Raw genomic sequence first — 14,377 nt, 5'->3', positions numbered from 1 at the left:
TACTTAAATCCATGAATTTATAAACACATTTAAACATAAAACCAGTTGGTCCCATGTGAAGATGAGAGGTAGCCAGTTTATTACCTTGAAAATCTAACATGTATCTTGCTTTTTGTGTGTAAGCAACAGATACTAGCTGAGAATTACAGTTACTACAGTTAAATGAATGAACAAAAAAACTGATCAAATTAGAACATCACCATTGTTTGCCCTGAATGAATTAATGGATGTAGGCATTGAACACTCAATGCGGATACCATAAAAAAAAAGAGCAAAAGCCAGAAAATATTTACATCCAATGAAAAATTCAGTTCCCACTATGGTCTTGCCAAATAGATCAAATCTGATTTTGATCAAGCCCCTGAATTCAGCTGATGATTATCAAGCAACGCAAAGAACAGAACAACCTTTTTAAACACAGCATCAATAAGTAATACTCAGACTGTGGAAAACACTACGGTTCAAACAACCGAGGTTTTGCAACAGATAAATGTTACGGGAAAGAGGGATAGAATAAGCAAGACTAAAATCTGAAAACACACAAACCAAACGCTAACCAGCCTACTCCCCAACACCAGCAGCATTCAAACAAAGGAGAGGATTTATGACCAGCATGCTATGTAGCCTGACATTTCCAAGTGCCTGCAAAGCTTAGCTTGGTGCCTTTCCATGCATGTCACTTCTCATTCCTCTCTCCTTTGAATCTCTATAAGGAGAGAGGTTGGTAAATCTGAACCTGTTAAATGATCCATAATTACCCTCAACTTGTAAGAGTGGCACTAGGATAGACAAAGAATTTAGCCCAGCTGCAGTGGAGAAAATTTTCCAAGGAAAGAAACCCCTTTCTGAAGATCATGTGCCATCGAAGACGTGAGAAGACCAGTAGAGTACACAGTATGATGCGAAAATGGAACAGGAAGAAACTGTACTTCTTTTCTTCCCCCTTGCTTTTCTAAATATCAGGAACATAGGGGAGAGGAAATTAAAGAGAAATCAAATACTTCAAGATCTGCTAAGTGAGTCGGGCCACCCAGAGAGCGCACATGGCATCTCCTTCCCCATCTTTGAAGACCAAAAACTGGGGCCAGCTTGCAGCTCTTACTCATTCATCATTTTCCGCATGGTATGTAGAAATGCCTCCAGTGGCGCCATTGAGCTTGGCCAGGAGAACCAAGTGGTCTGTGTGATGGAAGTAAAAAGCCTTTAGGGTTTGAAGCTGAATTCAGAGGAGAACCAGATGCCCGAGAGCTGCATCTTCCTGGAGTAAAAATCCATCCCCTACAGAAAAGTCAGAAGAGCCAAGGTCTGCCATCCAAAGAATAGTAAGTCCCATGTCCCCAGAAGAGTACAAACCAACCCTCCTCAAATCCAGGGGCTCAGGACAACTTAGTGTTTAAATCATGTTCCTTAGCAAAAACAAGGCAAATGGTGTCGAGAAACATTTGTTTGTGCTGTATCAGTAAAAGTAAAATCTCTGGGAGGGCCAGAGAAAATAAAGGAGGCTCTAAACGTGTCAAGGAAACTGCTCTAGGATGCTGGAAAAGATTGTGACTATGCTGTGCATGCACAAATATCGGTAACGTTATTTCTGGTAATTTTGAAAGGTAGAAAATGTGCCTAGTAAGTTGTTGCACCAGAATAAAGACATCTTCATGCAGATTGCTGCACGTGTCATCAGGTCCCTCCTAACTGTATGTTTAAGGCACTACAGTAAGACGAATGGATCCAGAAAAGTTAAAATCCTGGGGAAAAGATCAAACCCAACACACAACCACAAAGATATGACCTCGGGGTAAAGATCAAAGCAAGAGTGCTGTAGTATGGTCCTATGTTAAGTCTTCAGAAATAGTTAAGAGAGGGCTTAGCAGAACCTCTCAGCTGGGCAGAACAGCTGCCAGTGTGAGGGCATTGTCCTCGCACAGCCTTACCTATGCATGGAAGTAGTGACAGAGTCTAGGATGACCTCTGTCTTGTCGTTGAAGGTTTGTATCTAAGAGGCCAGTCACTCATCTTTTTGGTTCACATGTCTTCAGAGCAAGAGGAGCTGCATCCAAGTAAACCCTTCTGCATCTGGAGATGATTTAGAAGACATAGTCTTTTAATTTAAGCCTGATCCTCATGCTGGAATGAGAGGAGGCTTTGGCATCTTGGAAGAGAAGTGAAGATTTGGAAACCATATATTGGAGGCTGGTTACAAGTGTCCAAACACAAGTCCCCTTGAAGCACATCTTGTATGCAGGTCCCTGTGCATCCCCTCCTCCCTGAATTTGGGCTGTCTCCCTGACCCTAGTGGTCACATGATGCTGTGCTCCTCCATGCCTGAGTCTCGGGTAGGTGTGGAAGATTTACTGCTGTGATTTCACAATCCCTGAGCCACCACGTACGAAATCGAGCTTCCCTGCTGACAGGACCACAGTGAGACCTTGAGATTCAGGAAGAGGCTCTGAGACCATATGGGAATCCCAGATGTCTGGACATCCCAGCAGAGATCAGCCTTCTAAGGATCCCTGACAAGCTGTCAGAAATAGGTCTAAACCATTTTAAGTGTTACATTCCAGTCAGGCTCTTTCAGATAGCTTTGGCTTCAGCCAATATCACCTTGAGGAAAAACTACTGACTTGGCCCAACTGACTCACACAATCATGAGAGAGAATAAAATCATCGTTTTAAGAAAATACGAAGTGTTAGGATAGATTGTAACATAGCAGTGAAAAAGCAATACTAACATCGACTATAATCACAAGCAGATTACATAATATGAACTGAAGGCACTACCATATCTGTTTGTAAGTAGCCTAGCAGATGCTGTTCCCTCTGTGAACTACTCTCTGCTTTGAGCAGGAAAAGCCTACTTGCCAGTAGTGTGCTGAAGCCTAACCTGACTTCCCCTAGAGAGAAGCGACTTCCCCCTGTGCCTCTGTCATTCCATTGTGATACACGTAGCCAGGTCGCCAGGGAGATAGGTAGGTAGGTAGGTCGGCAAATAGACAGGTGACCTAGGTGGGTGGTTAGTAGATCTAATGAGATCACAGTGATCTGCATAGAAGTCTGGCATGGTGTGCTAAAGAACTTTTGTTAACTGAATGAGTAAACTTTGTTTCCAGACTTGTGTAGAACCTTTACGTGGATTTTGTAAGGAAGAATCGTGAAACCTACATTGTGGAATCACTCGCTATCAAATACGTGTTGTAAGTGTAGTAAATATCCCATCCATCCAACTTTTATATCTAATTATTGAAATCCGTTAGTTTTAAACATCCCTTTTAGTTGTTTTTGGAAGAAAATTCTGGAATATGGCAACCATAAATTTTCTTAACATCTTCTGCAGCCAGAGCGCTGACTCCTGATCTGTTCTCCTCTTCCTGTGTCCTGGCCAACTACAATTTATTGCTTAAGAAATAACAAAGTTAAGCCTTATAACATTGAAATATTTCAGTAACAAATTGCAAGAAATAACAAAAAGGAGACAGTAAACATCATCTGCTTGTCTCTGGCTCCTTTGCATTTGCAAAAGTAAAAATCCGACATTTAGGGCGCCTGGCTGCCTCCATCGAGAGAGCATGTGACTCTTGATCTTGGGGTTATGAGTTTGAGCCCCATGTTGGGCATAGAGTTTACTTAATATAAAAAAAATTCCAACGTTTTCCATCTAAGCAGGATCATCATTTAAAAACAAAAATAGGGGCGCCTGGCTGGCTCAGTTGGTGAGGCATGCAGTTCTTGATCTAAGACCATGAGTTCAAGCCCCATGTTGGGCGTGGAACCTACTAAGAAAAATAAATACAGTGGAAAATTTTTGGCCCCTTAAATAAATATGCTTGAATAGTCATATACTAATTATGCAGATTGTAGTTCTCAGTAAAATTTCATCAGCATTTTGGGTCATTCTGTATTTATTGGATCCCCGGAAAAGAAGACTTTTATTCCCCGAGGAGGATTCAAAATATAAATCAGGCGAAAACACTGATCCGTTCACTCACAGGACCTCAGGATATATGAGTGTTGGAAGGGAAGTTGGACGCTTTCTAGATTACATTCACAGCACTGTTTGGTGCTTCCTATTACATCCCTGGTACACGGGCACCCAGCTGTGTTTGAACAGCTTCAGGAATGAGGACCTTCAAAGTCCTAGAAAACTGTCATTCTGAGTGGCTGAAAAATGGAGCTGTCTACAAAGATAAGAATAATTGGCATTTGAAAAAGAGTATCCTGCCTTATGGTTTTCAGGCACAAATACATCAGGAGGTAAATGTTGTGAACATCATGTAAATTCAAATTAAATTATTTGAAGTTCATAATGGCTACAACAAGAGGGTCAGTACTAATCCAACCAGTAGTGGAATTTTTCTGATATTTGGAAAAGTTCAAGAGACCATTCAAGCAATGAAATGGTTGATAACTTAGTAAATTCTTTGTAGATAAGTCAGCTGAAAACCACACCAAGAAAACAGATCTAAAGATGGAAAATAAGAGAAGTGAATGTTATAGGAAAGATAAAAAGTTACCATGCCGTTGGGTTACAAAGACAATGGATGTGGAGTTCAATTTGTTGCATAAAGATACTCAGTTAGAGGCTTTTAGGGATATAGGAAGGATTTCAGAGTCTTAACACAGAAATACCTTAAGCATGTTCCCGTCTGAAAACCTGAAAAGAGATGAAATCTTTACAGAAGTTTTTCATTAAAAAAAAAAAAAAAATCCAAAACCTTATATACATCTCTGTCCCCACCATAACATACGCTTTCCTTAGCTCTGAGGCAGGGGTATACCATGTACTCAGGAAATGTTTGCTGAAAGAAAGAATGAAAATGGGACTTTTCCTAATGGTACCCTGAGTATAGGTAAAATGAAGATAAAATAATAAATGAACTGAATTAAAGAGGTTGGCCATGTGATCATTGTACATTTTTGGAAGTGATGGTCTTTGCTGGAATATTCTACACACGGTATATTGGTGTTCCTAAGAAGGCAAATTGGGGGACAGATTTGAAATTAAGGATGTCTGCTGTCACAGAGTTCTTTGTTCCAGCTTGGTGCCGCTAAACCATAGTGTCTCTTTGGTTTTCAGGTATTACTGGAGACGCTTAAAAATCATACTGCATTCTTCAGTGTTTATGTAAAACTTACATAAGTTATCATGTTATAAATTCATTTCTTGGCCTCTTAGTTATTTCCTGTTACTTTAGTTTTCAGACAAGATGAAATTCAATCACTTAAAAAGACATTTACAACCAGGCCACTGCACAAACCCCAAATTCTGAAATTACTTTTCTTCCTTGCTTCTGTGGAAACATATGTCAAGTTCATTCTTTCATGTATGTCCAGAAGTATGATCAGGATGTTAGGATTGTTTTTGGCCAGTCTGTAGAAGCTCCTAGTGGTAGCTGGGAGGTATGGGTGCTGTGTAGACCGCGCACTTTGTACACTAACTAGCCAGGTAGGAAGAGAGCACTTAATCCTCACCCAAGCCAGAAAAGAGCACAGCTAATTCAGCGGGGGATACTCTTAGAAGCTGTGATTTTAGCATCACGCACAGTCTACAGATAGAGAATCATCTCCGATGTCTTTGAAGTGCCTCTGTAAGTTGTGCTGGTGACAGATGGGAATATCGAACGTATTCAGAGGAGAATGAAGCTGCATATGGATCAGTTGAACGTATCACGTGGTGTCACTGCTCGGTGTGGGCATCCTGCACTTGATTTGCATACTTAGTTAATATGCAACTTGAATATAGGCTATTGATTCTTTTAAAGCATTTGAATATGTAACGAGTGGCAGAAATAGAGGGTTCAAGATAGCAAAGAGGGTTTGAAAACCTTTATCCTGGATGACTGCACTCCATCCTCCATTTTCATGCCTCATTTTTGGGGGCATCATCTGCTTGTGTTGTTAAAATGTACACACAGGAAGTTAAATTTTCCATTTGAATTTTTGATTTCCAGCCCCAAACTAGAAACTGTCGAAAATCGATGAATAGAAAAATAAATTCTCTTGTATTCATGGATGTATACCATGGGTAATTATAGTGAACACTTTAAAGCATGCATCACATGCATGAATCCAATCAGTCTGATAATAAGCACAGAAGAATGTATCGATTAGACAGCAGGAATCACCTGACCCAGTGCATTCCGAAGATGGGCGTACGTGGGTCATGTGAGAGCACTGACCCTTGAGTTGTGCGGGAGGTATCGGGCATGGAATGTTAGGGTGTGGGAGAGACAGGCAAGCAAGGTGCTGTGGTCTCTCCAGCTGTGATCATTCCGAATCTTTGGGCCAGCTGCCCCTGTGCATCACTCTCACTAGGGACCAGTCCAACCGGCATGGAGCACGGGGAGCCCCGTCTCTTCTCTGTGTGCCCGGGAGCTCAAGAGTGTCATAGGCAGTCCCCTCAGAAGGAAGCTATGACATTACTACACCAGCGTTTGGATGAAAATGTGGTCCTAAAGCTCACCTGTTGAACCTGCTATGTCTATCACAGACCTGTCAACCTTGCTAGGACCTCTTAAAAATCTGTACAGGGATGTGTAAGTGATCCATAGCTGTTTGCAAGTTCATTGCTTCGGATTGTCTCAACTCACCATTGCAAAACTGTTCTCAGACTATTATGTACCGTGCCAGGCCAATGACTTCGCTTCTTGTTTTGCATTTTCTTCCTAGGGTGTCTGCATGTGTGGAATATGGCCACTGAAAGCAAACAAAGAGATGATCTCCACACGCACCCTTTGTCAGGTAAGGAAGCTTATATACGGAGAGCTTGCAGCAACAATCCCAAAACGCAGGGTTGTTGATGGCACAAGGTGGCTCACACTGTCTGCAGGCGTTAAATGGCCAGAGGTGTATTCATTAATGCCTGTATGTTTGTTCTTCTGTTATAAAGCTGCAGGCTTCATGGGTCTGTTTTGTTAATGATATCCAAATGAGATTCTTCAAAGATTTTCATTAAGTTCAAGTTACACCCAACTCGCACTAATATTTTTCAGTGTCAAAAGCTATAGAATATTTAAATTTAAAAACATCAGAATTCTAACCTGCTTAAAACACAATTCTTAATTTGTTGTGATTTTTAAATATTGTCTTAGAGTTAACGTTTTCTTGTTAGAAATTACGCTCTTCATAAGGTGTTTTAGTATGCGTTCTCGTTTAACACTTTTTCACCATCATTTTCCACAATCCCAAATGTGCTTCAGAATTATAAATTGTTAAGTTCATGGTTGTCTTTTGGTCGAAATACCAAAACCTTGTCTACTAATCTCTTTTGTGGGCATTTCACAATTTTTACTGCTATGTGTATTTCCTGGAACATAACTAGATTTGTTAATACGGTTTCCTTTTGGTAAAGATTTGGGAAGGAGGTTATTGGGATTAATATTTCGAGAATGAATAAAAACATTGTGATAAAGACACAAGAGCCAGTAGGTCAGGAGAGGCCTTTGGGCAAATTCCATCTCATCCCTGTACCATCGTGGGACCTCAGCAAGTACTGAATCTTTGGAACTTCGGTTTTCTTGTTAGGAAATGAGTGTAGACACAGGAATCTTGTTAGGATGGTCGACAAAATATTCCATCCGGTAGTAAAATACGGCAAGTGCTCAATTAATGATGTTTAATATTTTCTTCATGGGTCTTGAAATATCCTTTTCCAAAGTATTATGATATATCCCTTTCCCACCATCTGCCTGGGTACATCTCTTTTTAACGTATGTGGTTTATGTATTGGGCCTACGTTTATACCTTAACTTTGCTCTGATTTTGATTTCTCTAATTTTCTCTGGTTTTGTCCTTCTTAAATGAAGCAAGTAGTTATTATGTTATGGAGAAAAGTAATGGATGAAGAGACAGTCCATCCTATGAATTGATTAAAGCACCAGATAATATTGTAATGAATGTTTATCAGACTTAAATGGCCCACAAGAATCCCCACCTGACGTACCATTTCTCTAGACATGTGAACATAGAATATTGGATCCTAGACATGGAGAACCCAGGGGCAAAAAGGGCATTGAAAGCCCAGAGCATCTGAGGAGATACTTGGGGATTCTCCCCTTGCATCTGAAGAGAGCTGCAGATAGCGTAGTGCTGGGCGGCGCTGTACTGCCTGCATTCTGAGGTTTCGAGATCAGCCATGGCTGTTTCAGGAGCCATGGCTCAGCTTTGTGAACCTCTCTCAGGAGTTACAGGAACAGTAGACAATGATGATGTACTGCATGGGACTGTGTGCTGCTTGAACTCAGAGCCACCATTCCTGGTGATTTTTTAAGTTTTAATTTTTTTTAAGGGCAGCTTTAGGTTTATAACAAGATTGGGAGAGAGGTGCAGAGGTTTGTCCTATAGCTCCTGCTCCGTCACACGTAGACGGCCTTCCCCATAATCAGCATCCCTTACCAGAATTGTACATTTTTTACCAAAGATGTGCCCACGTTGACCCATTGTGACCACCCAACCCCCACATCTTACCACAGAGTTCACTATTGCGGCTGTACGTTCGGCGCTTTTGGACATAGAATGGCACATGTAGTGTCATACAGAGTAGCTTCACTGCCCTAGAAATCCTCTGTGCCCTGCCTGTCCAACTGCTCCACTCCCTAACCTAATGCTTGGGAAAGAACAACGTTTGTTTCATTAAAAGTCACACATGATAATGAAAAACAGAAACAGAGCAGAATCAGAAATGCATCCATGCCCTTGACATTTTTAGAGACGGTTCCTACTTTCTCCTCTCTTCTGTATATGCACAGGCGCTGAACCCACGGGCCCATGTTTGCACATCGTGTGGTCACAGCCATGCCTGCTTCTCAGAGAAGTGTAACAGTGGCTTTCACGTTAACCGCTAGTGAGTCAAATAATGTCTTCTGTGCAGAAAATATAATGCTAAGCATTTTAATTAGTTATCTTTGTGGTTGTTTCTCTTGATTTATTTTCCTGTGGGAATGTAAGGAAAAATATGCTTATATATTTAGAGATGCATACAGAGTGCAGAGTCACACGTAAATAGGTACTGATTTTACTTTTAAAAGTGTAATTTGTAATCCTTTTCATGGTCCACTGAGGCTATTTTGTCTTTTAATATGTCTAATACAATGTGCCCTTTTCACAGAGTCATTTTGTTTTGAAAAGATACAGACTTTAGTACTTTGTAGTAATATAAAGCAGAAAAGTCAGCTTCTCCTTCAATGTGTAAAAGTATACAAATGTTTATGGTGTTAACTTGGAATAAGAAAAAAATATTCTGCCTACAGATGCTTATGAAAACAGTCATTTTTCTTTTCTCGGCAGTGCCTTTTGGGTGGATACGTATTACTGTCATCCTTTAAAAGAGTGAAACACAAATTGGAAACTAAGTGAAGAGAAATAAAATGCCACAGAAATTGCAAGGGAAGACTTATAACTTGAATATTATGAACAGTGTTGCCAAACCTTATGATCTCTGTATCCATCAGTCTTTCTTTGCACAGTGCATAACCGTGGCTCTCAGACATCTAAGATTAATAGAATTAAGATTGGCAAATTTCCGAAGAATCAACTCTGGAAATCCTCAGATAAGATCATGTGACCAGGATGCATTAGCATTAACTGTGTCACTAACTTAAAGATGGTTAAGTAGCTTCTACAAAATATTTTTTTGCTAATACATTTCCAATATGAAGGAGGGAGGAGGAAGTGGAAGCATAAAAAAGACGCCCTTGATCTTTTCAAGTAATATGGGATGCTTGCTTTAATTGTATTATAATGACGCTGCGTGCATAAGACTGGGATCAAGTGCTATTCAGATGTTTGAAAATCCAGATAATCTGAAACTGTGCCATTGACGAGAGAGAGGGAAAGTCACCCAATTAAACCAGCAACACACATTGGAACACCTATAAAATGCAGCAGTATAAAGGTAATTTTACACGGAGAACAGTGTTCTAAAATCCAGAAAATAATAGTCTTTGGAGGAGATACAGACTAAAATTGGGAAAAAATTGGATTGAACCGTGTTTTTACAAGGTCTTCTATTTGGAAATCAACTTTAGTGATGTGTGGTCGTTTAACTGTATTGATTAAAGAGAATGGCCAATTGATTTGGAAAACGAGTTCAAAAGGGATTCAGTTTCATGAGTTTTTAACCGAATGAGATATTTTTAAACCATTATAATACAATTGAGTCTTAACAACATTATTTGTGTGCCTCATTTCAGCTTTACTGTGTTCTTAGTCAGATGCAATCTTAGAATTTGTAAATAGGCCCGATACGGCTATTATGTGATGATGAGTCAATCTCAAGGATCGATTTTAGAGATGGATTTAGTAATATCCATGGCATTTATAGAGCAGATGAGTATTAAAGGCAGGACATTAAACGTTAGGGCCAGCCTTCATCTGGAAGGCGTAAGAAGGCATAGGTCAATACCAGTGTTCTAGGTACGATGGCTCATGGCCAGCAAATCTTTACGTTCGTTGGACAGTATATCATGTGTCTACAGTGTCAGTAGCTTTGTTGCTTCAGGTCATTTTTTTTCTCTGTCCTGTTGCACAGTAAGGCCAACACAAGACTTGTTTGTAAAAATCTAGTGTGGGTTCTAACTCCGTGGGTTCTAACAGGGTAGGAAGCTTGTGGGAAATGCCTCTCTGTTTTTTAGAACTCGTTTTTTAAAGTTGATTTGCATGTGCATCCAGAGCCAAAACTGCTTTGAGTCATAAATAGGATGAGATTCCGTGCTTATGTTTCTCTCTCTCCCGTTTCTCTTCGATTAGCAAGAGCTGTTTGAGCTATGAGGCAGAAAGAAACACTTACTTTGCAGTACGTTTTAGAAGTATGTTTGTGCACGGTAGTGCAGAGTTAGAATGCACTCGTGGTGGCTTCTAGAGGTGCATTTTCCCTGAGGAGCGACCCCATTATATCTGGAGAAAATGTTTCAGGCTCCCCCGCTTTAAATTAATACAAGGTGCCTGGGGAACCGCAGAAGGCCCAGGATTGGCTTGGACTCCGCATGTCAACTGGTTGATTTTTTTTTCTTGCAGTGGCCAATATGTGGTTTGGAGCTGCAATGATGGGAAATTTTGGTGATATTAAGAAACCATCATTCTGCTTTGTAACAATCCAGGAATGTATAAATACTCAAAAGCCGAAAACAGTTTAATAATATGTCTGAGAACAAATACTAAAAAGGGGCATCTTGTCTCTGTTGCCTTCAGCTAGTTCTAATGAGTGTACCCAGTGATGCTGAAAGTAATAGTAACATGCAGAAACAGAACGGGAAGGAAGCTGTGAATCGACCACTGACAGGGTATCCCAAAATGACAGCTACCCAAAACCTATGGCCACCCAGCCGCGGACCCGGGTGGTACCAGTCCTGTTCAGGGAGACACCCTCCACAAGCAGCCCTATAAACATATTTGTTCAGCCATTTACTACTTCATGTACGTATTTGCAGATCTGAGAAAGAAAAAACAAATGAAACCCTTTCACTGGATCCTAATATGTGTGTTTTTCTTCTGTGATATTAAATCAGTACATTTTTGTGGGCTCCTGAAAATGCTGTGAGCACCGTGGGCAGCGTGTCCACCCTTAGCTGAGCCATTCCTACTGCCATGGCCACGTGAGCAGTGCATACGCCTCAGAAGACATTGCTTTCTTGGGGTTCTCACGCAGCGTGCCCAGCGTCGCTCATGACGGGCGTGGGAGTTACCCTCCTGCATGGACGCCTTTTTCGTCTTCACTACGCATTCGACTCTGTTGTCCACTTCAGGTTTGACATGTAGTCATCCTGACGTATCCTTCTTTGTGGGCAGCGGGCCCTCTTCGGGAATGTCTCACGCTCTTTATGCCTTGTGAGATAAGCACCTGCTTTCTCAAGCATGTACTCAGTTACTTATCATTTGTAGTGGTGTTACGACTTTTATGGAAGCCATTCCATTTTTCTTTTAGTTTAATTGTCATTGTTGTTGTTTTTCCCTAAAGGTCCATGAAGTTTTAGTCCTGATGTGGGATATTTGCTTCCAGGATGGCTTCTCAGATGTTGCTTGCTTATTACTTGCTTGCTTGATTCCTTCATCTTTCCTTCCTTTCCTCCCCTCCTTCTTTCCCCCTCCCTTCTTCCCCCCCTCCTTCCCTCCTTCCCTTCCTCCCTCCTTCCTTCCTACCCTTACTTTCCTCCTTTCCTTCTTCCCTCTTCCCTCCTCCTCTCCCTCCCTCCTTCCTTTCCTTTCTTCCCTTCCTTCCCTCCCTCCTTCCTTCCTTCCCTCCCTCCCTCCCTCCCTCCGTCCTTCCTTCCTTCCATCCCTTCTTTCCTCCCTTCCGTCCTTATTCCCTCCTTCCCTCCCTTCCAATCCTCTCTCCTGGGTTAGTTCAACCATTTCTTGAAACCCAGACATTCTCTTTTTTATATTTTCCTGAAATATATCTTCCAGTTATGTCATCAAGGAGACTGTGTAGGATATAAATTTTATGAAGCTTGAATATGCTTTTGCTTTCCTTCTTCAGGCTTAATAGTTTGACTGGACTCATACCATTTTTCCTGAGAACTCTGAGATACTGTTCTTGATGTTATATAACCTCGCGCACATGTGACTTGCGTAAAGCCAATCTTAATCTCATTCCTTTGTAGATAATCTATGCTGATTAGATATTCTGCCCTCTGTGAGGTTTATCTCATTCTTGGCATTCTGAAATTTCACAAGGATGTGAGTTCTCATTCATTCATACCACCTTTGACCTAAAACCATGCATTTCTGACTTTATAGGTTTAAAAATAATTTATTCCCTTTTGTGTTCTGTTTTTATAAGCTGGGCTGGTATGATCCAAGCCCTTGATTGAGCACCTAAATCACTTATATCTCAAATTGTAGGTATTTATGTTTTAGTTCTATGTTCTAGGGGTTTCTTACTTTGTCTTCCATCCTTCTAATGAATTATTTCCATCCTTACATTTTTAATTTGCAAGTGTTCTTTCTGCCTTTCTCATAATTTCATATAAATCTTTTTGTATAAATCTAATTTTTGTCAATGGATGCAAAATTATTTGAATGCTGTTGAGGGCTAGGTCAGTGTGTGTGTGTGTGTGTGTGTGTGTGTGTGTGTGTGTGTGTGTGTGTATTTGTGTGACATTCTCTTTCCTACACTATCTTTTTCCTTTGAGATCCATCTTATCTTTAAGGTACAGGGTTTTTGATTTTTTTGTTTTTTCCTTACCTTCTAAGTTCTTACTGATTCATGACTTGGGATTTTCAGAAGATGGGGTTGATTGTACAAAGTGGTTGGTGGGAGTTTCTTCTCCTGCGGTTTTGTAATGTTCCATTTGCCCATTACTTTTCCCCAGTGAATGTGAACGCCATCCAGGTATTCAGATGAGCAATTTGTGGACTCGCAAGGTTTTGTTGGACGGAGGCCTTTCAGGATTGGATTTCGTATCACAGAGTTCCTGAATGATAGAAGGATACTCTTTACCCTGGGATACCATAACTCAGCCTGGTTATTCATTTTCTCCAGGCACTCTTCCATCTTAGAAAGGCAGGAGCCCTTTGGTGTTTCTTCTGTGCAGGCCTGAGGAAGGCAGCTTGGCACACTGCCTAGGGAATCTCCCTGCTAGTCAGCCTTCATTACCCAGCTCCTTCTCCCATCCTCTAGCCTCTGCTGCTTGTTCTCTGAGTGGGAATATCCTTACGTAATCAAACACATGTTCTGGAAGGGGGGTTGCACTGCTCAGTTCCATACACGAAGAGTCCTTCCAGAAACCTGTAGGAATCTATTGTTCAGATTTGACCTTCTACTTTTCTTACCAATTGCGTGTTCCTTCTTGATGGCTGCTGTTCTTTTTACATGGGCATCTGGGAGGGAGGGAGGACTTCTAGTTGTTCTCCACCACAGCGTGGAGCCAGAAGATACCAAGAGTGTATTTGTGCATCACTAAACTTACAAAACCCTAATTCCATGACCACACTCCCGTACGTGTAGGGCCGTTTGACGACTCAGACCTGAGACGTGCACAACACAATTTGCACAATAAACCCACACTCCATGAACTTTGTTTTTCTTCTCCCATGAAGGGACAGGATTGGATAGACCATCAGTAACATTCCTTCTGTACTAATGTTCCTTATCCTGCCACTGTAACAGAGTACAAGGAAACATTTAAAGTACTAAATAAAATATGCCCTTTTTGAAATTTGATTCACAAACAAAAACAGTTACTAATGATACCCTTTTCCTATGAAATGTTTCCATTTTATATGACATTTACACTAATCACTTATAACTTGACCTTATTTTATTGGAACTAAGTTTCAAAAATGAAAATAGAGCCTTACTTCTGAAAGTGCAGAATATAAAGATACTTTTTGTATGAATTTTAACAAAAATATTTTGATTTTGTGAATAAGAATGCACATCTCAAAC

General features: G+C 40.7%; 1 long non-coding RNA gene across 4 annotated transcripts in view; it reads left to right on the top strand.

Annotated features, from left to right (window-relative positions):
* LOC113240757 (uncharacterized) overlaps positions 1 to 14,377 on the top strand; it is a 377,699-nt gene that overhangs the window by 199,148 nt on the left and 164,174 nt on the right. For all 4 annotated transcript variants that reach the window (XR_007188406.2, XR_007188407.2, XR_003311284.4 and 1 more), the window contains one exon: positions 6,661 to 6,732. This is a non-coding gene — a long non-coding RNA (uncharacterized LOC113240757). The remainder of the gene's footprint in view (positions 1 to 6,660; positions 6,733 to 14,377) is intronic.

The sequence above is a fragment of the Ursus arctos genome, chromosome Y (assembly GCF_023065955.2).
Source record: "Ursus arctos isolate Adak ecotype North America chromosome Y, UrsArc2.0, whole genome shotgun sequence".
Taxonomy (NCBI): domain Eukaryota; kingdom Metazoa; phylum Chordata; class Mammalia; order Carnivora; family Ursidae; genus Ursus; species Ursus arctos.
The sequence above is the reverse complement of the archived record's forward strand: the minus strand, read 5'-3'. Positions and strand labels throughout refer to the sequence as shown.